The sequence below is a fragment of the Mobula hypostoma genome, chromosome 1 (genome assembly GCF_963921235.1).
Source record: "Mobula hypostoma chromosome 1, sMobHyp1.1, whole genome shotgun sequence".
In the NCBI taxonomy this organism is placed as follows: Eukaryota; Metazoa; Chordata; class Chondrichthyes; order Myliobatiformes; family Myliobatidae; genus Mobula; species Mobula hypostoma.
In genome coordinates, this window is record NC_086097.1 from 35,986,454 (window position 1) to 36,014,379 (window position 27,926).

General features: G+C 42.0%; 1 long non-coding RNA gene across 1 annotated transcript; it reads right to left on the reverse strand.

The window, feature by feature from the left end:
- LOC134353336 (uncharacterized) lies at window positions 1-27,650 on the reverse strand. Its single transcript, XR_010019598.1, has 4 exons — window positions 27,375-27,650; window positions 19,320-19,441; window positions 3,101-3,215; window positions 1-2,932 (listed from the first exon to the last, which is right to left on the reverse strand). It is a non-coding gene; the product is annotated as an uncharacterized LOC134353336 (long non-coding RNA).
- Between the last annotated feature and the right edge of the window lie 276 nt (window positions 27,651-27,926).

The window sequence follows — 27,926 nt, forward strand, 5'->3', positions numbered from 1 at the left end:
TTTCCCTTTGAATCCTAAAGATATGCCAGCTGCTCGGTGCATTCGCTACAGCTATTTACACCTTGTGTTATTGAATGCTAGGAAAATCGACGGGGAGTTGATGGGCATTGAGTGAGAATTGGTTACGGGGAAATGGACTGGGTTGGGTTGTTCTGTGGGCTAGCATCCATTCAAGCTGCCATATTCTTTCTATGTTGCAAGAAAATATGAGCATCAAAGATACTTTATGAAATTGACTTCCCATTATTTTGTTGTCCTTTCCAGGTTGGGCTGTGTAGAATACTGAATGCTAATTTCAGAAGTGCCGATTTTCAGACATGTACAATTTCAACATTTAAGAGAAATTTGGATGGGTACATGGATAGGAGGGGTGGAGGGCTATGGTCCTGGTGCAGGTCGATAGGGCGAGGCAGAATAATAGTATGGCATGGACTAGATGGGCCAAAAGGAATGTTTCTGTGCGGTAATATTCTTTGACTCTATAATTGACCAGGTTTGCCCCAATTATAGCTGCTGATGTGTTAGAATCTACAAAACACATGCAAGGTTAACCAGTGCTTTGAACCTGCTGTGCCCAATCCCCCTTTTCCCAATACCATATTCATTCATTCTTCTGGGCACTAAACATCAATCCATTTTGTCTTTGAATATACTGAGAGTGTGAGCATCTACTGCTCAGCCCATTGATTAGCAGCATTTGAACAACAAAGTTACTCCTCACCTTAATGTTAAATGATTAACCCTTCATTCTGAGACTGTGCATCTGGTTCTAGACATTCTAGCCAGAGGAGATATCCTCTTGGTACCTATCCTTTTCAAAATTCTTCAGATTTGTCTGTGTTTCAGTGAGATTAGAGAGAGCTTGTCCCAAAGCTGTGGGTTTTTGGTAGGTGACTTTGGGAATAACTCATCAAATATAAAAACAGGCAGTTGAAGTTATACAAACATGCATGAGCATAATTACTAACAAAATGTTGTTTGCATTTTAAAATTCACTACTGCAAAGTCTCTTCTGGTGATACTTAAAACATTTATACAATTTTTCCTCGTGTTCGCGGTTTTACAATGTAATAAAATGTGTTGTTTATACATTCTAAGACAAGTATGAGCTGGAGTACAATATCTTATGTAGTCTAATGTATTAGTCAAGCAAGCTACTGTAAAGTTACAGCTGATATTTGGGTATGGCTACAGTGTCATACTATAGCTGATATGAATGTTTAAGCTTCTATTGTATTGAAATGCACACTTTAACGTTTGTCTGTGTAAGTTTGTTCTATCCCATTGAATACTACTTGTAATGCAGATGTGTAGTTTATTCAGACCGCAATCTGAATTGAGTATGGTGTAAATATAGTTTGACGATTCTCCATTTTTCTACAGCAGCATCACTTTAATATAACAGGCACAGTACTGTACTCCAGCTGAACCCAGACAAGTTTAAGTTTCTGTTGAAAAGTACAATTCAACAACGAAGTCAAAAAAAATTCAGAAAAGTTAAAATGACAAAGAAACTTGTATAATGGTAAAGCTTGAAAGTATGTCACTGAATGTGTACCTTGCAACCCAGTAGTCTTATCCACGGTTGTATTCCTGTCTATAAGAGGAATGGAATTGCATGATATACATTACCACTGGCTCCACCTTACTAAAACCCTTCACAATAGATTCTTTCTTTTCCTTCAGTTTACTCCCCCACAGCCTTAGATCTTGTTTCACTATCTAAGTCAGACCATTCAAAATGTAAACCCGTTTTCACTTTGTATAATCCTGTATTGTAAGTTTTATCCAGACATAAGAATGTATTGTGCATTGTTTGGTGATTATGTGAACTAGCTTGTTCTGCATTGCAGGATCTCAGCAAAGGCTTATTTTCCCAACCAATCACACATCATATTCTGTAAGATTGCTTAGTGAAGAATTAATTGAACCACAATAACTATAGAATAATTCTTTTATGATGGACCAAAGGCTGCAATAACTTTGGGCCTAGAACCTGTAGCAGAACCTGTAACATTCACAATGTTAGCCTCAATGGCCACTCAAGCATACTCACCCTTCCTCTGATGAGGTGACTGTTCCTGCTCACTTCACTGTGCATTAGAACAGACACGAGAAAGTTTGGAGGGCCCAGCCTCCAGAAGGAACAATGAAAGTGGCAGTGAAGGGTCCATCTCACTATCTAAACAAAGAGGTGAGTGGAAAGAGTGACAAAAACAAGTATCAAAATGCAATTACAAAGAAACATCAATAAATCACTATTTTATACTGTATTTGTTTAAAAAACATACATGGTCAATATTTAACCATCTGGTCCATTCTCAACAAGAAAAACACTACACATTAAGTACACAATATTCCAACCAAATACATATGGTCAAAAACAAACTTTAATCTAAGTGCTCTTCTTTATCGATTTATGAAGAAGCCAAATTTCTAACCAGGGAATATACACGAGGACCTGAATGCAGACTCGTCGATGAGTGCGGCCTACACAGCACTGGCATATGCACCAGACAGAATGAGGAGAGGTATTAATGTAGCAGCTCATCCTGTATGGAACTCCATGTTAGGAAGTACTTTTCCCCAAATGACCATTTGGGAAACCAAGTCCATAAATGACATTGCTTGAAGAAAAAGGCACAAAGGAATATGAACCAATCCCTTCATAATACAAAGACTGGGAACATCCACTATAATCTTTCATCATATATTTCACTCTTTTATGTGCATCGTTATATAGGTGTGTTGAGGCCTTATTAAATTGTTCAGTGTAATCATAGACTTCCTTCTCTGTTTCAATATGGATTTTCCTCAATAAATTGTTTATTAACACAGCCCTTCGAAGATAGATTTCAGGATCTTCAAGAATCCTTAATTTTTCTAGTGAAAGTCTCAGAATACATGTTCGATCTTCAGGAAAGATCAAGTTCTGGAAAACAGAACACTTTGATGTTTAATCACAGTGTCAATATGCCCATTGACAGAAAACAGTTTCCTATGCTTGATACAAATTGACAGATTGCTGGATGGATTTTACTACGTTAACTTTTGATTTATCTGTTTTGATTTCATTATCAAATGACAAAATAGATCTTACTTTTGGAAAGTACCCATGGTAAACTTTATGTAAATCTTCTTCTTCAGCATATTTTCTCTTGAAGTATGCTACTTTCGACGTTGTTAATGAATTTTGAAAATTTTCTGTCAATTTTCTGTAACAGGAACACAAAATATTCTCATCTGAGTAAATGGAAACTTCTTATCATGATCACAAAAACAGAAGTTTGAGTAATGTACTTTGGATTGTTACATCTGATATTTTCTCATTTTCATCTGTGTCAAGGATTACATAAACAGACATCTATTATGATCTGGAGAGGATATTCTTCTTTTCAGTGCTCGGAGAAGTCACAGTCTAAGCCAGAGAACATTATACTGAACCTACATTTGACAGATGTTATTAGAAGATAACATGCATAATCATCTATGTTCTGTCTTCTTGTGATGAACTACCTGAACACCACAACACAGGCTTCAAAAAAATATGCTTTTAAAAGATAAATGAATGAACAATGTTCTCTTAAATATAGAAAATGAAATATTTACATGTATCCTTAATGAAATAAAACAACAAAGACGTGCACTCTTAAATGAGTTTTGCCATTAGCTCTCCCTAGTTAAACATAAACATAAATCTCTGGTGACTTTAAATAAAATAGTTTTACAAGTCTTGGTTGTGAAGTTTAACCTCACTAGAGTCTGTCAACATTGAACATAGCACAACAGCACAGTACTGAGGTCCTTTAACATCTGTCGGACGATGCTAACGATGTTCTACAAGTCTGTGGTGGCCAGTGCTATCATGTTTGCTGTTGTGTGCTGGGGCAGCAGGCTGAGGGTAGCAGACACCAACAGAATCAACAAACTCATTCGTAAGGCCAGTGATGTTGTGGGGATGGAACTGGACTCTCTGCCGGTGGTGTCTGAAAGGAGGATGCCGTCCAAGTTGCATGCCATCTTGGATAATGTCTCCCATCCACTACATAATGTATTGGTTGGGCACAGGAGTACATTCAGCCAGAGACTCATTCCACCGCGATGCAACACAGAGCATCATAGGAAGTCATTCCTGCCTGTGGCCATCAAACTTTACAACTCCTCCCTTGGAGGGTCAGACACCCTGAGCCAATAGGCTGGTCCTGGACTTATTTCCTGGCATAATTTACATATTACTATATAATTATTTATGATTTTATTACTATTTAATTATTTATGGTGCAACTGTAACGAAAACCAATTTCCCCCGGGATCAATAAAGTATGACTATGACTATGACTATGACTATGACTATGACTATGACAGGCCCTTCAGTCCACAATGTTGTGCCAGCTTTTTAACATACTCTAAGATCAATTTAACCCTACCCTCTTATATAGCCTTCCATTTTTCTATCATCAATGTGACTATCTAAGATTGCCTTAAATGATCCTAATGTATCTACCTCCACCAGCTCAAACACCAACCCCACCCCCTGCCCCGAATGGGCATCCTACTGTCTAACATAAAGTTTAGGTTTGCCAAACAGATAACCATAAAGAATTCTAACTGGCTGATTTCTCTCTTTAGACTCCTACAAGTCTTCCCCCCCAGGGTAGAACCTTCATTTGATCAAAACCCAGGTGAGTTGCAAATACCCAGATGAATGCCTTTGGTAATTAATTACAGGTTGGAGGTTTTCATTAATCATTTTTAAAGAAAGTGCCACTCATTAAGATACCAGTTGTTGAATCTGCAAACAGCCCAGACAAACCTCAAATGTAGCATTTGAACATATAATTGAGGCAAATATATCAATGTAGTACCGAGGAATTGCTACCTTCAGTCCAAAGGGATATCAAATCAAGATCTCTTCTGCCTATTCAACTGGATAGAAAATATGACAAGATACTAATCAAAGTAGGGAAAAGTCTTAATCAATTCATCACCCTCTAGAATTACCAAAAACAACTAATTAGTCAATTCTCTAAAGTAGCTCATTGGGCATGAAGAACATTTGGATTCCTGTGATCCCAAAACACACTAGATAACTATATTTCTTCTTTCTTGATATGTAAATCATAACATTTCTTTCAGTCTTACAATGTAGAGACCCTCATACTCCCCGTGATGGAAGCTGAACAGATGTGTGTTTTATTGAGAGAAACACCATGTGGTTTCCTATTTCGTCCATAACAGCTGCCTGTCACATTATAAAACATGGCATCAAAATTCAACAGAGAATGAACAGCATTCTTGTCAAAAATTACACAAGCAATAGTCTTGTAGTCATAGAGTCAACATTGTACACCACAGAACAGGCCTTTTGGCCCATTGCATCCATGCCAGCCATTTTGCCCATCTACACTAATCCTATTTGCGAAGATTAGTTCTGTATCCTTCCGTGCCATGCCCTTACATGTCACTTAAACATGGTGATTGTACCACCACCTGCAACGCGTTTTGGATTTCAAACAATCTGCGTAAAATGACTTTCTCATTAGGTCCCCTCTCACCTTAAATCTGATTCCCATTCCCGTTCTGACATGTTGATCCATGGCCTCCTTGTGCCAAGATGATGCCATCCCAGGGTGGAAGAGCAACACCTTATATTCCGTAAGGGTGTCCTCCATCCTGATGATATGAATACGATTTCCAGTGAACGAAATTCCCCTGCCCCTTCCTCTATTTCCCACTCTGATCTTTTAGTTCTCACCTGCCTATTACCTTCTCCTGGGTCCCTTTCTCCTATTGTCCACTCTCCTCTCCTATCAGGTTCTTTCTTCTCCAGCCCTTGACCTTTCCCACCCACCTAGATTCATGCATCACCTTCCAGCTAGCCTCTTCCCTGCCTAAACTTTTTAATTCAGACATCTCCCCACTCGCTCTCAGTTCTGAAGCAGGGTCTTAGCCTGAAACATCAACTTTTTACTCTTTTCCATAGATGCTGCCAGACCTGCTGAGTTCCTGCAGCATTTTGTGTGTGTTGCTTTGGATTTCTAGCATCTGCAGATTTTCTCATATTTGTGAGTCAACCCTATGCCATTTTGTTTTTGATACGGCTGACATGGGAGAAGTTTCTGACTATCTACGCTACCTATGCCTCTTAATATTTTATATACCTCTATCAGATCACCCCTGAGACCTCTTTTGTTCTATGGGAAAAAGCCCAATCTTCCTAATCTATCCTAATAATTAAAGTCCTCCTATCCAGGCATCCTACTGGTGAATTCACTATGGAAGCCACTAGCAGTATGGTGGAAGTTCCAGATGCCAGGGAGCATGAAGTGTGTGAAGTTACCATAAATAGGGAGAAGGTTCTTGGGAAACTGAAAGGTCTGAAGGTAGATAGGTCACCAGAACAATATGGTGTGCACCCCAGGGTTCTGAAAGAGGTGGCTGAAGAGATTGTGGAGGCATTGGTAATGATCTTTCAAGAATCTCTAAGTTCTGGAATGGTTCCAGAAGACTGGAAAATTGCAACTGTCACTCCACTCTTCATGAAGGAAGAGAGACTGAAGAAAGCAAACTATAGGCTAGTTAATCTGACCTCAGTGGCTAGGAAGATACTGGAGTCGATTATTAAAGATGGGGTCTAAGGGTACTTGAAGGCACATGATAAATTAGGCCATAGTCAGCATGGTTTCAAGTGAAAATCTTGCCTGAAAAATCTGTTGGAATTCTTTGAATTAGTAACAATCAGGATAGACAAAGGAGAATAACTTGACATTGTGTACTTGGATTTTCAGAAGGCCTTTGACAAGGTGCCACACATGAGGCCGCTTAACAAGCTATGAGCCCATGGTATTACAGGAAAGGTTCTAGCATGGATAAGGTGGTGACTGACTGGCAGGAGACAAAAAAAGAGAATAAAGGGAGCCTTTTCTGACTGGCTGCTGGTGACTAGCGCTGTTCTACAGGGGTCTGTGTCGGGGTCAATTCTTTTCACATTATGTCAGTGATTTGGATGATAGAATTGATGGCTTTGTTGCAAAGTTTGCAGACGTTATGAAGATAGGTGGAGGACCAGGTAGTTTTGAGAAAGTGGAGAGGTTACAGAAGGACTTAGACAGATTAGGAGAATGGGCAAAGAAATGGCATATAGAATATAGTACCATGCAGGATATGGTCATGCACTTTGGTAGAAGAAATGAAAGGGTTGTTGACTTTCTAAATGGAGAGAAAATTCAAAAAACTAAGACACAATGCAGTCCTTGTGTAGGATTCCCTAAATGCTAATTTGCAGGTTGAGACTGTGGTGAGGAAGGCAAAGGCAATGTTAGCATTCATTTCAAGAGGACTAGAATATAAAAGCAAGGATGTAATGTTGACACTTAATAAAGCACTGGTGAGGCCTCACTTGGAGTATTGTGAGAAGGTTTTCACCCCTTATCTGTGAAAGGATGTGCTGAAACTGGAGAGGGTTCAAAGGAGGTTCACGAAAATAATTCCAGGATTGAATGGCTTGTCATATGAAGAGCGTTTGATGGATCTGGGCCTGTGTTCACAGGAATTCAGAAGAATGAGGGGTGACCTCATTGAAACCTATCGAATAGTGAAAGGCCTTCACAGAGCAGATGTGGAGAGGATATTTCCTATGATGGGAGTGTCTAAGACCAGAAGACATAGCCTCAGAATAGAGGGGCATCCTATTAGAATGGAGATGAGGAAGAATTTCTTTAGCCAGAGGGTGATGAATCTGTCGAATTCTTTGCCACGTGCAGCTGTGGAAACCAAGTATATTTAAGGCAGAGGTTGATTGATTCTTCATTGGTCAGTGCATGAAGGGATACGGGGAAAAGGCAGGAGATTGGGGCTGGGAGGAAATTTGGGTCAGCCATGATAAAATAGCAGAGAAGACTCAATGGGCTATATAGCCTAATTCTGCTCCTAAATCTTACAGTCTTATGGTCGAATTCCTCTGCATTGTCTCCAGTTCAGTCCAATCTTCCCTATAGTGCAGCAACCAGAACTACGTACAAAACTTCAAAGTAGTCTAACCAGTGTTTTGTAAATTTGCAACAAAATGTCCTAACTATTTTACTCTATACCTCAACCAGTCATGCCATATGCTTTCTTCACAATCCTATCGCTCCATTTTCTCACTTTTGTTGAACTATGAGCTTGAAACCCAAGGTCTCTCTATTCATCAACATTCCCTACTGCTCTTCCACTTAGTGTGAATGCCATACCCCTATCAGGCTTCCCAAAATGTTTCACTTTGCACTTGTCAGGATTAAATTCCACCTGACAATGCTCTACCCAACCTCCTATCTGATATATACACTAACAATTAATTGTTAGAAAAATGATATGGTTTCCAGCTCTTATAGAAAACAAGGAGTGTTAGAAAGCCAGTACAGTATCAAATTCATTCTGTAATTACTAAGTAATACTATTATTACATTCTGAAGCTCTGATCCTGAATTTTAAAGCATTAACTCAGAGCATCAACCAAAGAGAGTAATATTTTGTTTCATCATTAGTAATCTTACAGTCTCAGGTTTGAAAAATGTAAATAACATTTTACAGCTACTGAATGAATTCTTATAAAAAGAAACTCACACTAATATCAATTGGCAATGTGTTGAATGTTTGGTACAATTTGGCAGGCTATTGTATGGATTTCACTACATCAACTTTTGATTTATCTATTTCAATTAGCAGAAGTGCAGTAACTTTCTCGAATACATACAGTATTTCATACAAATTACTTCAGATATCTGATTAGAATTGCCTGTACATCACCAGACACAAATAGGAATCTTTTAGTTATTTTAATGACTGAATAACCTTGCCAAAATTGCTATCTCCCTTTCCATTTTAATATGGATGATTTGCAGAATCTCTGTCTGAAGACTGGCCATTTTTATAATACCAGCAAATTTGGGTAGGGCATTAAACAACTAATGTCTGATACATTCTAGTGGGTAAAAAACTAAGTCAACCTTGACTGGTTCTAGATAAAATACTTGTGTTCCTTAATAAAGATTAAGAAGAGAATAAGTATTTTTGTGCTTTGTAATTATACATGGGATACTAATATTTTAAAAAAAGTTTAACTAAGATTTGTAGCAATAAATATTGAAATCAATCAACTTATTTAAAATAGTTTTAGACCCAGGGGATATCCATAGACAAATGGGGAGAAAAATGGCAGACAGAATTCCAGACAAAGATTTGTGTAATTACATATTTATAAAAGGCAGACATGGACAAGGAGCTGCACAATAAATAGTAGCATACTCAAATGTATGCACTTTGGAGTGCCAAGTACAAAAAGTATCAAGTCAATCAGATTATGTTAAGAATGAATATGGGAGGTTTACCTATATTGACTGTGGCATGAAATTTAGGAACAAAACTATCATGCACCATTTAGGACGCAGCTAGACAGAAAAAAAACAAGAGTTTCCCATATTACAGAGAGGATGCATTAGTAATAGAGGATAATGTATAGATGCTATCAGGTTTAGTTATTAGGAAAGATTCACCAGACTGGTACTGCTCAGTAATTGATAATTGGTACACTATTGTCATGTGGACAGCTTTTATTAGTGGTGCAGCCGCAGCTGAATCAGTTAAGGAGGCTTCACGCAGCTCCAGGAGCGAGAGATTTAAAAAAGGAGCTTTCGTGGGATTCCAGTTTTATTTGGCAGCTCAGTCACAATTCAATAGCAAGGGAAAATAAAAATAAGGCAGGAACAATTGGAGCGGGCATTGTTTGAGTGGACCAGGGTTAGAGGGGGGAGCTTTGCTTTTTTCAGACTTTGCAGTGAGAATGGCTCCAGAGATTGTGTTGAGTTCTTTGTGTGAGATGTGGGAATCCTGGGAGATCTCCAGCCTCCTGGGTAACCACATCGGCACCAATTGCACTGAGCCACAGCTCCTCAGAGAACGTGTTGAGGAACTGGAGCTTCAGCTTGATGGCCTTCAGCTCACAGGTGAAAACGAGATGGTGATATATAAAAGCTACAGGGAGGTTGTCACCCCTAAGTTGCAGAAGGCAGGTAAATGGGTGCCTGTTAGGAGAGGGAAGGGAAATGGGCAGCCAGTTCAGAGTGTCGCTGTGGCCATTCCCTTCAATAATAGTTACATATTTTTGGATACTGCTGAGGGGGGGGGGCGACCTACCGGGTGGGAGCTGTAGCGCCAGGGTCTCTGGCATTGAGTCTGGCACCGTGGCTCAGAGGGGATGGGGGAGAAGAGGAATGCAACAGCGATAGAGGATTCTGTAGTTAGAGGAGTAGACACGAGATTCTGTGGACATGATAGAGACACCCGGATGGCATGTTGCTCCCCAGATGTCAGGGTCAGGGACATCTTGCATTGGGCCCACAATATTCTAAAGTTCAGCCAGAAGTTTTGGTATATATTGGTTGCAATGACATAGGTAGGAAAAGCGAGGAGGTCCTGAAGAGAGGATTTAGGGGGCTAGGTAGAAAGCTTAGAAGCAGGACTTCCAGGACAGCAATCTCTGGATTGCTGCCTGTGCCACAGGCCGGACAGGGTAAGAATAGAATGTTTTGGCAGATCAATGTGTGGCTGAGAAACTGGTGCAAGGGGCAGAGTTTCAGGTTTCTGGATCATTGGGATCTATTCTGGGGAAGATATGACTTGTACAAAAGAGGTGGATTACACCTGAGTCTAAGGGAGACAATATCCTTGCAGGTAGGTTTGCTAGAGCTGTTGGGGAGGGTGTAAACTAATTTGGCAGGGGAATTGGAACCTGAGTGACGGGGCTGAGGACAGGGCTGTTGATTTACAAGCAGAATCGGTTTGTTGTGAGACTTTCAGGAAGGACAGGCAGATGACAGGGCAAAATTGCAGTCAGTTTTAAAAAGGGGAGCAAAAACAAAAAGGGTGATGGATAAAGGACTAAAGGTATTATATTTGAATGCATGCAGTATACGGGAATAAGGTGGAGGTAGCAGAGGTAGAGTCTGACAGGTATGGCGTTGTGGGCATCACTAGGTTATATTTGGGAGCTTAACATCCAAGTTTACACATTGTATCAAAAGGGCAAGCAGGCTGGCAGATGAAGTGGTGTGGCTCATTTGGTAGAAATTGAAATCAAATCCTTAGAAAGTGGTGACATAGATCAGAAGATGTAGAATCTTTGCAGGTAGAGTTAGGAGACTGCAAGCAGGATAGACAAAGGAGAAACTGGTGAGTGTTGTGCATTCGCATTTTCAGAAGGCCTTTGACAAGTGCTGTACATGAGGCTACTCAACAAGTTAGGAGCCCATGGTATTACAGGAAAGATACTAGCATGGACAGAGCATTGGCTGATTGACAGGAGGCAAAGAGTGGGAATAAATGGAGCCTTTTCTGATTGGCTGTTGGTGACTATTGGTGTTCCACTGGGGTTGGTGTTGGGACCACTTCATTTTAAGTTATACATCAATTATTTGGATGATGGAATTGATTGCTTTGTGGCCAAGTTTGTGGACAATACAAAGCGAGGTGGAGGGACAGGTAGCGTTGACGAAGCAGGGAGGCTGCAGAAGGATTTAGACAGATTAAGAGATTGGGTAATAAGTGGCAGATGGAATACCAGTAACAGGAATGCATGGCTATACATTTTGGTAGAAGGAATAAAAGCATATACTATATCCTAAATGGGCAGAAAATTCAAAAATCCAAGGTACAAACAGACTTGGGAGTCCTTGTGCAGGATTCCCTGAAAGTTAATCGGCAGGTTGAGTCAGTGGTGAGGAAGGCAAATGCAATGTTAGCATTCATTTTGACAGGACTGGAATATAAAAGCAAGGATGTAATGCTGAGGCTTAATAAGGCACTGGTGAGGCCTCACTTGGAGTACTGTGAGCAGCTTTGGGTCCTGTATTTAAGGACGTGCTGTCTTTAGAAAGAGTTCAGTGGAGGTTCACAAGAATGATTCCAGGAATGAAAGGCATATCATATGAGGAGTGATTAATGGCTCTGTGCCTTTAAATGTCGCAATTTAGAAGAATGATGGGAAATCTCATTCAAACCTATCGAATATTGAAAGACCTAGAAAGAGTGGATGTGGAGAGGATGTTTCCTGTGGTGGGGGGCTGTAGGACCAGAGGACACAACCTCAGAATAGAGAAACATCCATTTAGAACAGAGATGAGGAGGAATTTCTTCAGCCACAGGGAGGCGAATCTATGGAATTCATTGCCACGGGCAGCTGTGGAGGCCGGGTCAAGTGGACGTTAATAGGTTTTTGATTAGTCAGGGCGTTGAAGGTTACAGGGAGAAGACAGGAGACTGGGGTTGAGAGGGAAATGGATCAGCCATGATGAAATGGCAGAGCAGACCCAACAGGCCAAATGGGCTAATTCTGCTCCTATGTCTTGTGGTTGTATATACTGAGATGAAGAGAAAAGCTTTGGTAAGTACATGTAGATAGCACAAAATGTTTCTTGGGAAATTGAGACCTAATCAAAGTGTGTAAAATTCTGAGAGATTTGGTGGATCTAAAGGAGAAAATGTCTACGGGCTACAGATTCAACACATGGATAGATTATAGGACAGGATAGATTATCGTCGTCCCTGGATGATGACTCCATACAGTAATAGGGATTTGGGAAAACATAGCAAGCCCTTGAAGAAAGAGAGGAAAGCCACAGTAATGGAGAGGTGACAAGGACAGAGCAGGAATGCTACAAGTTGAAGGCAGTGGTACAGAGCCACCAGGGAAGGTGGAGAACGTGGGATGGCATCATCAAAAGGTCATTCAGCTGGTCTGACCTGTGGAAGATCCCACCAGACTGAATTAGCTTCCTCATCAGGGCAACCTATGACACTATGCCCTGTCCCCGAAATCTTCACCAGTGGTTCGGCACTGAGGATAGCTGGCCCCGTGTGATACCACCTATGCCAATCCAACACATCCTGGCAGGATGCAAGACTGTGCTGTCCCAAGGGCGATACAGATGGTGGCACGACCAGATCCTAAAGAAGCTGGTGGAGATCCTAGAGACCTGTAGGCGGGACGTAAGAAGCAGCCTTTCCCCAGCGGGACGACAACTCATCCTATTTGTTAAGGCTGGTAAGAACACTGAATGCATCCACCCAAGAGCTCGTTCAGGACTCCTCTCCACAGGCAAAGAGTGGAACATGAGGGCAGATCTCAGCAGACGGCTACAGTTCCCCATGGAAATCACCACCATATCTTTCCACCCAGAACTGTACTGAGGTCCACGGCCGCTAAGACGGTTCTCCTCATTGAGCTAACCATACCATTGGAGGAAGGAGTGGAGGCTTTCCATGAGTGAAAGAGGTTGAAGTACTCGGACCCGGCAGCTGAGCGTAAGGAGGTTGGCTGGAGGATTGATGAGGTAGGTTGCCGGGGCTTTGCCGATGCACCAATGACAAGGTTACTCCATCTTATGGAAGTGACTGGAGCGAGGCTCAGAAGTTGGCTGAAGAGGCAGCAAAGGGCAGCTTTTGGCTGTGGCTGAGGAGGAGGGTCAGAAATTGGGGAAACGACTTATCTCATTGGAAGCTGCAGGGGGTCCCTGCCACCGGGAGATGTACCAGGGCTAAGGGAGTGAGATATAATTGAGCACTGGTCCCTGCAGCTGACCTTAGGTCACTTTTGGAGGTGCGGCAGGCAGCAATGCCAGGCAGGAAAAAACATCTCCCTGTAAATCGCATTGGATCCTTGTAATCTTGACAGCATCAATGCCTCAGGATCAAATTAACAACTCTATTTACATATTTATTTCTTAACTTTTACCTTGTAGACTTATCCATTCATCCTCTAATGAATCCTAATTCCTCACAGCACCCTGTGAAGTATGACATCTGTTTCTATCTCAAATAATTCCTCTTAGTAAGTTATAAGAACAAAATCCATTTAGTAAAGATAATGCTCACAATGCCCAATATTACATAGTACAATACAAAGTACAATAGTTTCGGTACCCTACTTGACGCAAATGTTTATTAGACCAGCACTGAAATATCACAAGTAATCTTTTAATTGTTACCTCTCATTATGTACTCCCACTGAGAGATTATCAGAGAATTCCCATGATTTACATCAATACAGATTATAAATGGTCCAATGACAATTAAATATTCATGTTTTCTTACTGAGGTTGATCATGATATGAACTCGATAACATTATAAAATAAGTCAAAGTCAGCATGGTTTCTGTAAAGGGAAATCTTGCCTGACAAGGTTGTTAGAGTTCTTTGAGGAAGTAACAAGCAGGGTGGACAAAGGAGAGGCAGTGGATGTCATTTACTTGGATTTTCAGAAGGCATTTGATAAGGTACCTCACATGAGGCTGCTTAACAAGATAAAATCCTATGGTGTTACAGGAAAGATACTGGCATGGACAGAGGAATGGCTGACGGGCAGGAGGCAGCGAGTGGGAATAAAGGGAGCCTTTTCTGTTTGGCTGCCTATGACCAGTGGTGTTTCTCAGGGGCCAGTACTGGATCACTATTTTTCACATTGTTCGTCAATGATTTAGATAGTGGAATTGATGGCTTTGTGCAAAGTTTGTGGATGATACGAAAATAAGTGGAAGGGTAGGTAGTGCTGAGGAAGCAATGTGATTGCAGTAGGACTTGGACAAATTGTAAGAATGGGCAAAAAAAGTGGCGGATGGAATACAGTATTGGGAAATGTGCGATAATGCATTTTGGTAAAAGGAACAATAGTGTGGACTATTATCCAAATGGGGAGAAAATTCAAACATCAGAGGTGCAGAGGGACTTAGGAGTACAGGTCGACCTTCACTAACCCAGCACCATTGGGACCTGAGGAGTCCCGGATTAGTGAAAATGCCGAATTGCAGAAGGATCACATTAAGCATAATCAGTGCCGGATTATCGAAGGAACCGGATTACAGGTAGTCAGATTAGTGAAGGACGACCTGTACTTGTGCAAGACTCCCAGGAGGTTAATATACAAGTTGTGTCTGTGGTAAAGAAGGCAAATGCAATGTTGGCCTTTATTTCAAGGGGAATAGAATATAAAAACAAGGAGATGATGCTGAGGCTTTATAAGAGATCAGTCAGGCCGCACTTGGAGTATTATCAACAGTTTTGGGCCCCATATCACAGAAAAGATGCATTGTCATTGGAGAGAGTCCAAAGCTGTGTTTGGCAGCTTTGGGCCTGTACTCACTGGAATTTAGAAGAACGCGGGAGGATCTCATTGAAATCTACTGAATGTTGAAAGGACTAGATAAGGTGGATGTGGAGAGGATGTTCCCTATGGTGGGAGTATCCAGAACTAGAGGGCACAGCTTGAAATCTGAGGGGCCACCTTTTAAAATAGAGGTAAGGAGCTTTTTTTTTAGCCAGAGAGTAGTGAATCTGTGGAATGCTTTGCCACAGACTGTGGTGGAGGCTAAGTCTGGGTGTATAGTTAAAGCGGAAGTAGATAGTTTCCTAATCGGTCAGGGCATCAAAGGATATGGCGAGAAGGCAGGTGTCTGAGGTTGAGCAGGGTCCAAGATCAGCTATGGTTGAATGGATTTGATGGGCTGAATGGCCTAATTCTGCTCCTATGCTTTATGGTCTTATGGTCTTATCAGTGATGCTAAGTGACAGTACCAATCTAAAAACGAGTTCCAGTCCAGCCGTCAGCTCTGGCAGGGCTTACATGCAATAACACGTGTATTGTAAAGTGTTCACCTTTCTGTGCGTTCAATGTCCTCACTACCGTGGCCTTGAGTGTATGTGACTAGCCTCAGAAGCTTCAATGTGACTGTACAAATACAATATGACCATGGGAATACGATTGTGAGAACATGGAGGTCACTGGAACACAGGCGGGACCTGTGAATTGTGGTGACAAATGATGACTGGTTCAGTGGTTTGAGATGGTGTGGTGTATTGGTCCATCTACTGCGGCATTTTATATCAGTGGAGTGGGAGTAAAAGTAGAGTGGTTGGGCACTTATTCATGGAAAGTCTTCAAGGCCTCACCGATAGGCTTGATCATGAATGGTACCCTGGATCGGACAGGGCAAGAGGTGTGCTGCAGTCAAATGGACCGACACACATCTAAATAACTATTTTAATACCTGTGCTGTTCTTTCCTAATAAACAAAGTTTTGAAACAGTAGGAGGAATTTGTGACTTTCTCCCTTACCAGCCACATCTGAGAAACTTTTGATGTAATATTTGACCTAGTCGACAAGGATCTGGTGGGTAAGGTAGAAAGCAACATTTAGGGTAAGAAGACTCCCCCACCCGGGCGAAGAATGCCAAGGTGAACCAATCACTCTGCAGGGCTTGGCAGATCATGATGTACCAGTGGACGGGACAGACAAGCTGGGCCCCTGAGGGGTAAAGATACAACACCATCTTGTGTTCGTACTGAAGGGGTTAAGGTTCCCAGACAAGAAGGGGAGCCGGAGAAGGGCTTTTTGGCTGCTGACGGCCATCACAAAACAACAAGATGAGACAATCTGTCAGAAAGAGGAGGAAATGGGGAATCTTCAACACAAGGGGAAGGGGTTGGAGGAGAAATCTGAAACTGCGACCACCTCGGTGATGGCTAGAGACTACTCCAAGGAATTGGTCGGGTTGGGGATCAGTATGGATGGAAGTCGGGAAACCACCAACATCGTTCAGGGATTCTGGAGGAGGTGCAGTGTTCTTTTCTGCTTGTAGAGAATGGAGGCACCTGTGTCAGAATTACACTCTGGGAAGGAACTGGTGGCCCTTTGGAGGGCCAGGAGGCTGTGCTTTACCGTAGCGCACTGGGGTATTTCTATAGACATTTTGCTTTTATGTTTAGTAGTTTTACTATTTGCTTGTAATATGGTGGGGCTTCCAGAGGGGTTGCATTAAAACCTATGGGCCAGATGTAATGGATTTGCAATACTCGAGGGGTAGCATGTACTGTAAAGAGTTCATCTTTGTGCATGTCGAATGTCTTTATCACTGTGGCCTTGGGCATATGGGACTAACTCCAGAAGCTTCAAAAGTGACCGTGCGAATGCAATATGCTTGTGAGAACATGACAGTTACTTGAATACAGGGGAGCAACTCACGAAGAATGGTGGCAGGTGATGACTGGTTCAGTGGTTTGAACTGGTGCTATTGTGTAATTGGTCCACTCACCGCAGCCTTTTATATCAGTGAAGTGGGTATAAAAGTAGGCCACCTGGGAGCTCGAAGGACATTTACCCAGGCCTCACCAACAGGCTGGATTGCAAATGGCACTGCAGATTGGGCAGAAAGGGAGGAGTGTTTACACACATCTCAATAAGTATTTTAATGCTTGTGCTGTTCTGCCCTAATAAACCAAGTTTTGAAACAGATAAGGGGAATTTGTCTTTCTGCCTTCCTGGCCGGACCTACAAACCTTTTGGAGTAACGAGTTACAAAACAAATTCAGACAGCATCGCTGTCAACAGCACATTCCTTCCCAATGAGTTTGACACATTCGATGTTCATTTTGAACAGAAGGGAATGGGTATATCACCTCTAAATCGGACATTCTCCAGTGTATCTGAATCTACAGTTAGTGTTGCAAAAGTAAAGTCAGTCTTTCAGAGGATGAATCCGCAGAAAGAATTGATCCCGATGCTGTTCCTGACTGTATCCTTAGATCCTGTGTGGATCAGTGGGCTGTGGTGTTAGCAGACATTTATAACCTCTCTCTGTTTCAAGCTGTGGTTCCACGCTGCTTTAAGAAAACCACTATCATCCCAGTACACAGTTAAGAAAAAGATAACATGCTTAACAGCTACCGGCCAGTGACTCTGACATCTACCATCATGAAGTGCCTCGAGAGGCATGCATCATCTCCAGCCTTGAGACAATCTTAACTCACTGCAATTTGCCTGCCACCGAAACAGGCCTATGGCAGACACCATCTCTCTGGCCTTCACTCATCTCTGGAATATCAGGACAATAGAGGCACGTGTGTCAGACTATTAGTTACTGAACATAGCTCTGCCTTCAATACTATAATTCCAGGCAAATTCATCAGCAACCTCTGTATGCCTCTCGTTGCAACTGGATCCTTGATTTCCTGACTAACGGACCACAATCCGTAAGAATAGGCAGCAACACCTCTGTCACAGTTACTCCAAACACTGGTGCTCCCTGAGGTTGTGTCCTCAGCCCCCTGTACTTCTCCCTGGACACACGTGACTGCCTGGCAAGATTCTTCTCCAGCTCCATCCACATATTCGCAAATGACACTACTAGAGTCGTCCATATCTCAAATAACAATGAGTCGGGGTATAGCAAGGAGGTAGGGACACAGTGGCATGACAACATTTCTTTCAAAGTCAGCAAAACCAAAGAGCTGGTCAGTGACTTCAGAAAGGGGAGTGGTGCACATGCTGATGTCTACATCAAAGGTGTCGAGTTAGAGAAGGCTGAGATCTTTAGGTTCCCAGGAGTGAACACCTCCTGGCTTAACTACATTGATGTCACAACCAAGGCTCAAGGAGAGCTTCTATCCCACTGTTATCAGACTCTAAACAGACCTCCTGTACATTACTATCAGATGCCTGACCTCACAATCTATCTTGTTATATCTTTGCACATTAGTGTTTACCTGCAGTTTTTCTGTAGGGTTTAAACTGTATTCTGCTTTGTTTTACCATGTTCTACCTCAATGAACATTTGATCTATATGAGCAGTATGCCAAACAATCATTTCACTGTATCATAGAGCATAGAACAGCACAGCACTGGACAGGACCTTCACCGCATTATGTTGTGCTGATTATCTAATCTACTCTAATGTCAGTCCAACCCTTCCCTCTCACATGGCTCTCATTTTTTCTTTCAGACATGTCCTTACGTAAATGTTCCTTATGTATCTGCCCTACCCCTGCCCCAACAGTGCATTACACTCACCTACCATTCTCTGAGTAAAAAAAAACTACCTCCTGTACTTTCTTTCAAAGACCTTAAAGTTATGCATCTTCATGTTAGCTATTTCTGCCCTGGAAAAAAGTCTCTGGGTATCTATTCTATCTATGGATCTTATCATATTGTAAGCCTCTATCAAATCACCTCTCAACCCCTTTATTTCCTAAGAGAAAGCTCTAGATCACTCGTTAGACATGCTCTCTAATCCTGGCAGCATCCTGGTAAATCTCCTCTGCACCTTCTCCAAAGCTTCCATGTTCTTCCTGTAATGAGGTGACCAGAACCAAGCACAATGCTCCAAGTATGATCTTTCTCATGAAGCTGACTGACAACTGGTGATTTCAAATGTTTGATTTTAATTGAAGTGATATCTAATACACCCTTTGTTTCTTGAATCAATTCTAATGCGACTTAAGCCTGTACACCAACCTCAATAGTTTCTTCACTCTATCCCATTCGGTCTTCTGCTTGAATAGTAAGATATTCAGCTATTCAGTCAAAATATCCCCCTGCTCCCTTGAACGGGGGTTCAAGAAGTAGCCCTTAGGTTACTGGAAGAAGAACATAGAAAATACAGCAATTATCTTCCAGTTTCTTTGGACGATCAATACTTATATCATTAGTTCTGATCATAAAACAGCACTCTACAAAAAATGCCGTGGAGAAAAGGAAGGTTTTTTGATAGACACACACACACACACACACATGGTCACCTCCCTAGCTGAAAGTAAAATCAGTTGCTTTGTGTTTTTTAATAAGACTGTTTTTCAAGGATCATCTGGCAATTTGGCTTTTAAAGACAGCCCTACAAAAACATTCAGGTAAAGCTTTACATAATCCATATCCATCCAATTTATGGGTACCAGCTTGTGTTTTGACTATTTGTCACAATCTACAGTCATAACAAGCAGCAAGTGGATTAAGGAGTTAGTTAATCAATGTATGTCAATGTGGATGAGATAGATATATGGATAAAAAGGACAAAGAGCTCCATTCAATGCATGTTAAAGATTAAGAGAGCTCATACAGCACTGTATGTTTTGTCAGGATTATTCATGTGAGTTGTACATTATATTGTGTGCTTGAATGGGACAATTCCAGCTTCAGATCACTTAACTCAGTGATGAATAAGCTGTAACAGAAACAATGCACAAATTTAACCGTAACCCGAAGAAGGGTCTCAGCCCGAAATGTCGGCTGTCTATTCTTTTCCATAGATGCTACCTGACCTGGGGAAGTTCCTCCAGCATTTGTGTGTGTTGCCACAAGTTTAACCATTTCACGAGATTGGCTTTGTTATGTTGAATAGTCTGTTTCCTATTGTACAGACTATGCAAGTAAATAGAGCCACTTAAAAAAAGTCTCTATGATTTCATATTGGAATTAAATTAATTTATTGGTGCAATCTGAATAGAAAAAGAAGCACATTTATAATTAAACCTGCCAGGTTTCTTCGAAACAGTATAAAAAATGAAATTCTTGCAACCATACGTTTGACACCAGGCTTGTAACACAGTCACCATGCCAGTGAGATTATCAGCCCTGGAGAGATCTCCTGAGTTACTTTATCAAATTTGAAAGCAAGTACAAAAACACCATCTGCTGAGGTTCCTACAGAGAAACAAACCCACTCAACCATCTTTTTAAAATCTGACCAAATTTAATTCTCATCTGAACAGCATCTTTCTTCTTGTAGACAAAACTTAAAGGATGCAAAGAATTGCTCAGGGCATCAAGTGTGGGACTTTAGCCTTTAGACAGGCTGTAATATCCAGCCACGTACATGAAAAAGTTAGGTAAAGTCTGACGTCAATCAAGGTGAGCATAGCTGAAACTCACCAAGGATTTAATATCCAAATTATGGCCAACCCAGCCATCCACTTTCTGGCCACTCTCTTACTCTGCTTGCTTCTGCAAGGTTTTACTGTTATGGACATTATATCTTTGAATCTAATAGCCCAGCAGTCTGTAAGAAGGTCATGTCCCTCTTCAGCTCTATTCCCTTATAGACCCTCAACTCCTTCCTTGAATGGAAGGTTAATTGGTCCCCCACCTCCAACACTACCCTTCTCCACCTTGTTGTAATTCCGTGTACACTGAATAACTTCTCCTTTCAGCAAAGAGAAAACTACTGGGTGTTCTCAGTGGATAAGACAACAACCGAGGGGGCATAGGAATGGTTGATGTTTCAGGTCAAGACCCTGCAACTTGGATTGCTTAGGAGGGAGGAATAGGAAAAGGTAAACTTGGTACCACAAAGCAAACTAGCCAGTGATCACTATGAGTGACAGGAAGCAACAGGGGCCTGTAAGGTTTACTCTGCTGACTCTTCCACTGATAAATTTATGTAAGGAGTTTCTTCTTTTATGTTACTGTGTAGGCTAATTAACATGGCTTCTTTGTTATGTTATAATTAAAATGGCTTCTCTGTGATGTTAACTGCTGAGGCAGTGGTTCTCTTTCTAGCAGCTTGTTTGGGTTATATTACTGATAAGGAGGATTGTATCCATTTGTTAACCAATTGGGATAGATGTTATTCATTTTTGTGTGTCTGTAAACTATTGTGATGCGTGGGTTTTTGGGCAGAAGGTGCGATGGGGAGAGAGAGAGTGGACGCGGTGCTGTGAGCTGGCTGACGGGGCAGACCCCGAGCCTGAGTCCGAGGTCCGAGGTCTTCGGCGAGGAGAGGAGATGAAGACAGACTCGTGTGGAGCGTCTGGTTGACCACTGTGGTGGTCCCAGGCGGTGGGACGAGGTGGTCCAAGGGGATCGAATAGTGAACAGAAGACTGTTACTAGAGCTCCAACTGTGTGCATGAAGAGGTTGAACTTTGATAAGTTTGATGCCTTTTATTTTCCTTTTATATTTTATCTTTATTAATTACATATTTCCAGTAATATTTATAAACTTGTAATTCATTTAATCATATATGGTGTATTGTCTGTTATTTGGCGGGGTGGGGTACATCACACAGCATCCACACAAACTTAATTACCCAGTTTGGCAGGGCCGAGGGCTGCTTCCCTGAGACGACAGCAAGTGGAGCGACCCTGAGGCTTACCGGGGGGACTACATTTTAGAATATCATTTGGAAAAATAATCAGTCTGTGGCTAACTAAATAGGTTAAGCATACCATTGAAATAAAGGAGCAAGTTTATATTAGAACCAAGAACAAATTTATGAGGGGTAAGTACAAGCAGGCTTTTTCTACTGAGGCTGGGTGAAACTACTGTAGAACTAGAAGTTATAGGTTCAGGGTGAAAGGTGAAATATTTAAGGGGAATCTGAGGAGGAACTTCCTCACTCAGAGGGTGATGGGATTGTGGAACAAGTTGTCAGAGGAAGTGACGTGTTTGATTTCAACAATTAAGAGATGGGAGGGGTACAGAAGACTATGGTCCAAATACGGGTTGATGGGGCTCAGCAGAATAACAGTATAGACTTGACTAGATGGGCTGAAGGGACTGTTTCTATGAGTCTATAACAGTACTTATCCTAAGAATATAGGAGAGTTTTAGTGACCTTGAAAGAATAACTTGAAATATAGGAGAGTTTTAGTGACCTTGAAAGGATAAAAATTGACATAATAGACATACAGTATAGAAAAATAGTAAATTCATAAAAATAGACCAGAAGAGCTATATGTATGAAAAGAGAAATATTAAAGAGGAATAAGAGATGAAATATTAATCAAATATGTAGTATCTGCTTCGCTGTAGGAAATACAATGAATATAGACAAAATTGGAAGATCGCAAGTCCAATAGAATAAAACATATTGATAAAGAAAAAATACTTGAGAAATAAAGGAATTTATACCCAAAGAATATCCTGCACTAGATGGTATTCTTTCTAAAAGGAATGGCAGCGGAGGTACAGAATACATTGGCTGCAATATTTCCAAAAATCACTCAATTCTGGTAGATCAGTTACTGTTGGATGAATGTCCCATTTGCCACACTCCTCCCAACTGCATATGCACCTGCACTGGGTCCATCCCGTCCATTGCACCCTGATCCATTCCTCAGATCACCCATTCAGGACTGGGTCATCTTCTCATATGAGCTATCTCATTTCCCTCTTCGCGTCCTCTCTTCCTATTACTATGGACCTTAAACACTCCTTCTAAATGAAACCGTGAATTACCTAAACCATTTTCAATCTGGTGTACTATTTTTGTCAGTCCCACTGTAACCTCCTCTCTACAATGGGGAAACCAAGCACAGAATAAGTGCAAACACGAGGAAATCTGCTGATGCTGTAAATTCAAGCAACACACACAAAATGCAGCAGGCCAGGCAACATCCATAGGAAGAAGCATAGTCGATGTTTCAGGCCGAGACCGTTTGTCAGGACTAACTGAAAGAAGAGATAGTAAGAGATCTGAAAGTGGGAGGGGGAGGGGGAGATCCAAAATGATAGAAGAAGACAGGAGGGGGAGGGGGTGGAGCCAAGAGCTGGTGTATCCCTTTTGCCAATCAAGTTTCCAGCTCTTAGCTCTATCCCTCCCCCTCCTGTCTTCTCCTATCATTTCAGATCTCCCCCTCCCCCTCCCACTTTCAGATCTCTTACTATCTCTTCTTTCAGTTAGTCCTGATGAAGGGTCTCAGCCTGAAACGTCGACTGTGCTTCTTCCTACAGAATAAATGACTGCTTTATGGAACATGTGTTCAATATGCAGGCCTGACCCTCAAAATCCTGATGACCATCACTTTGGTTCCTTGTTGCGCACCCACCCCACCTCTCCATCTTCAGGGTTCTGATCTGTTCTTGTGAGGGTAATCAATAGCTAAAAGAATACTTGGTCCTTGGTCGGATGCCTGCTGTCTTCTGCAGATGTCAGTGGAATGAAACATATATTTGTGAGTACAACCAGCAACATTTATCATCGCGAATCAAATAATTGTCATAGTTCAGGCAGGTGATTCACTAACCAGCATCTCAAGATCATGCAGGAGTGGGCAGTAAATGTTGGTCTTGCCAGTGTAGCCCAGATCTTGGAAAATGAATGAACAAAATATAGGAAGGTTTAAGCAGGAAATTCAAGGACACATGGCCCTAAGAGCTTAGCACACAGGTGACAGGAAAATGCTGGGGAGGGGAGGGCAAAGGGGCAGTACAGGGTGTGGTGAAGATGAAACAGAGATTTGCAATCAACTGTCTGTGATGTAGTTCTTCATGAAGCATGTTGCATTGCCCTAAACCATAAGGTTGTCACTTCCACGAGAAAGTCTGCAGATGCCAGAAATCTGAGCAACACACACAAAATGCTGGAGGAACTCAGAGCCCAGGCAGCATCTATGGAAAAGAGTAAACAGTTGACGTTTCAGACCCTTTATCAGGACTCTTCCACTGAATAGGATTCACATTAACACTTTGCTAAAAGAAAAATTGTTAGTTTTCAGCACTGCAAATAAAAATTACACTGGCTTCATCAGTGATTTCAAATTTACACTTTAGCTGATATGACAAAATAATCCTCTGCTTCCATAAATGGGCCAAGGTATTGCAGCTGAGATATTAAACACCTTTGAATTAATTAGATATTAAAAGCAACTAAAGATGTGCAAGGTAGGAACCAGAAATATATGTAAGGTATATTTTTCACCATAGCTCAAACGGAATTGCAAGTCAATTTGTTTGAAATTACAATGCAATGCAAACATGATTATATATTTGTTTGTCCATCTGTCTCTATGCTCTGCTCACATTCAAAGGAGATTACATTGACTCTCTTTGACTGTTCCTTGCTCCATTTAAGAGCCAATCCATTTTTTTTTCAGAAGCAAATAGGTCTACTTTCCTTCCAGGTGAAAACACACAATTATTTGACATTCATTTAATTATGGTATAATGGGAACATACGATTTTGTTATTGGTTGTAATATTAACATTAGTGGTGACCATTATTCTGTTTAAATCGGTCAACAGACCCATGATCAAAATATAGGGCTTTCCGAAGTTTTATTTTGTTTCTCGCGGTAGGTAGTGGATACCGGCAACACGTGTTCGCCCAGTGACCGCGTGTGTTTCTTCCAGGTGCCCTGGTTTCCTCTCACAGTCCAAAGACGTACCGGTTGGCAGATTAACTAGTCATTGTAAATTGCCCCGTGATTAGGGCAGGATTCGATCAGGGGATTGCCGGGCGGCGCGGCTCGAAGGGCCGTAAGGGCCTATTCTGCTCTGTATCTCATTAAATAATAAACAAATTATCCTATTCCTTCCTATTGTGTGTTGTCTTCAACTTGTCGGGCAGGAAAACTACATCCAGCCTTCTCGTCCCTGGAACGTAGATCACCTGAAGATAAGCAAGCTGACAGCCACATCACCCTTTGATCCTTAAGTAAGCTTCTCCATCACAGCAGAAATGAAGTAAACAACCCGCTAAGTGACGGATAGGAGGAGCAGCCCCGCCCCCGCCACTACCGCCAACAATGGGACACCCAAAGCATCAACGTGAGCATTAGATTCCTCTCCAACCTCTGGTAGTGAAAGACTATCGTAATAAGTCTTCAATCAAATGCAACTTACATTTCAAAACTGATTCGATGCAATCCCATCCTTGCAATTCCAATTTTACCGCCACTAGAACCCAGCTTCACTTATCTGCTTCTCAATTCCATTTGCCGCCCTACAAAGATCTACAATTTTAGATCGCAAGATTAATAGAAACCATGTTCCAAACATCATCCCAATGCCTCGGCAGGAAGCAACAAGGGTCATTAAAGCGAATGTTAGCAATAGAAATTGTATTGTTACTCTAAGCTGAATCCGGACAGGCTACACACGGTCAGCCGGGATTGTGGCTCATGCCGCTGCTGGCGCGTTCACCAGTTTAACATATGGGTAGGTAACGTCAAATCTGTTGACAACAACCTCCAGATTTTGCCGACGTTAAGCTCACGACCTGAAGTCCATACGGACGCTATTTCATATCTATGATACTTAGCATTTTCACCGAGTCCACGACCAGCTAGGTTTAACTTCTCCTTGACGTTTGCGTGTTTAACTATTTTCACCGTGCCTTTTCGGAACTAAAAAGTATGAAGATCATTTTAAAATCCACCACCAGGTCTATCCTCTGTTACTGTAAGTATCTATTTGAACAATCCCTCACTGCACTGTAAGCTGGTCTGAAAATTATTTCACCAAATGGTCACCGATTGCCAGGGGACCAGGGCGGACAGCACCGTTGACAAAGTAATAACTGGGTCTCAGCAGCCAACACCTCGGGAGAAGGGCGAGCTTCGAGTATTTTGGTCAGTTGTATCACTACGTGTCTCTAGGGGTCAGAATCTGATAGTTACAGGTCAGGGCGCTGAGTCGCATTACTTGGCGGATGCGAGTTCCAAGTTACATTTGTACAAGCAGTAACTAATCTTGCAGTTCACAGGCTGTCAGTTCCAGCAGAGTAAAGGGATAGCAGTACTTGATCTCCACGCTCCAGGCTGCGAGGTAAGTCTCGGACTGCTTCCAGACCACAGACTCACTGTACACACGACTGTACCGAGTTCTGTTTCTTTCAATGTGGTGACTTAATTGTTTTTCCCCCACTCAGGGTAACTGATTCACTTCCAGAGGAAAGATGGTCTGACCTCTTTCCTTTTACCCGAATATTATGCGCTGCAGTCAAAATCTGGAACAAAATTTTAAACACCATAGGACTAGACTTTGAAGGTAAAGGCGATAATAAATAACAGTTAAGAACGAGAAATTATTAAATGATGATAAACGCCAGGATCATATCAGGTTTCTGACAATCAGCTGCTCAATAGAACATGAAATATTTACCCCTTCTGTCTTGGCAAATACTAGAAATAATGGAATAGAACGTGCAACGGGGTTAAGTACTATATATGAGAAGAACTGTAGTGGGAGAGTTCTGTAAGAGGCTCGGGTCGATTTCCTTGAATTTAAATTGTCAGAAAATCTTTGAAATATAAAAAAAAATTGTTCGCTTTTCTCCCTTTCCAAAACCAGGACTCCAATGGCTAGCAGAAGAAGGCTTTCTTTAAAAAAATAAGGAAGCCGGCTTTTCACATTAGGTTCACGCACTTTGGTCTGAACGCCGCTCACTGAGACGCCCGGCAACACGCAGCGACTTAGCATAAGTCGAAGACTTAGTTACAACTGTATATATCTATGTAAATATGATTTAAAAAAGAGAAACGGTTACAACCCGATATTCGTCAAGGACTGGAAACTGTTACAGCCCGCAAAGCGGCACTGGCAGGGAGGAGACTGAAGACGGATTTCAAAGTCGCAACTGAAGCATGCAAAGACTTCTAAAATCTTCCCTTTCCCGCCTATCCTTACCTGGAGATTTTAAACGAATGATCCTAATTGCAAAATAAAAACAGAGACAATTGGCTACTGTCGGCTAGTCCCAATAATGCAAATTGGAGGTTGTTATATCAACTTTAGTTTTACCCATAACGTCTCGCCAATTTCCTGCAGGTAACTCTTGTCGATGTTGAGAATTACCTTGTCAATGACACAGCTAACGAAGGGAGATCCTAAGCGAGGAGCGGGTGGGATTGATCCTCTGACCGGACCCCCGTTCCAGTGCTTCTTGGTGGCGCGCTGAAGCCGGGTCTCCCCCCTCCTGTGTCCTGCCTGGGGGGAAGTGTCCCGGTGGCCGCCCTCCGTCCTGGCTTGTCAGCGACAGTCTGTAATCTGTTAATGAAGACAGGCGTGAAACTCACAGCGGAGCCGCAGCCTCCCTGCCGATTGGCGAGCCGAGCTTGACTGTTTCCAAGCGAGTTGCTAGGAGCTTGTTGACGCTCTCCGTATCTCAGGTACAGCCGGGTCGGCGGGGCGGGGGGGTGGGGAGGTGAGCTCTTTCCGCCCAGTTACTCTGAGGTGGATGGAGAAAGCCGAGGGGATCCGCAGGTACAGTGGCGCCCAACCACCTTCTTATAATCTGCTACTTAACACTTTATCTTAAATAAAGAATAAAACCTGATGCTTTCTGATCATTCCCCCGCAACGCAACAAATGCTGCAAACAGATCCTTCGGACGGACAATGTGCGCTG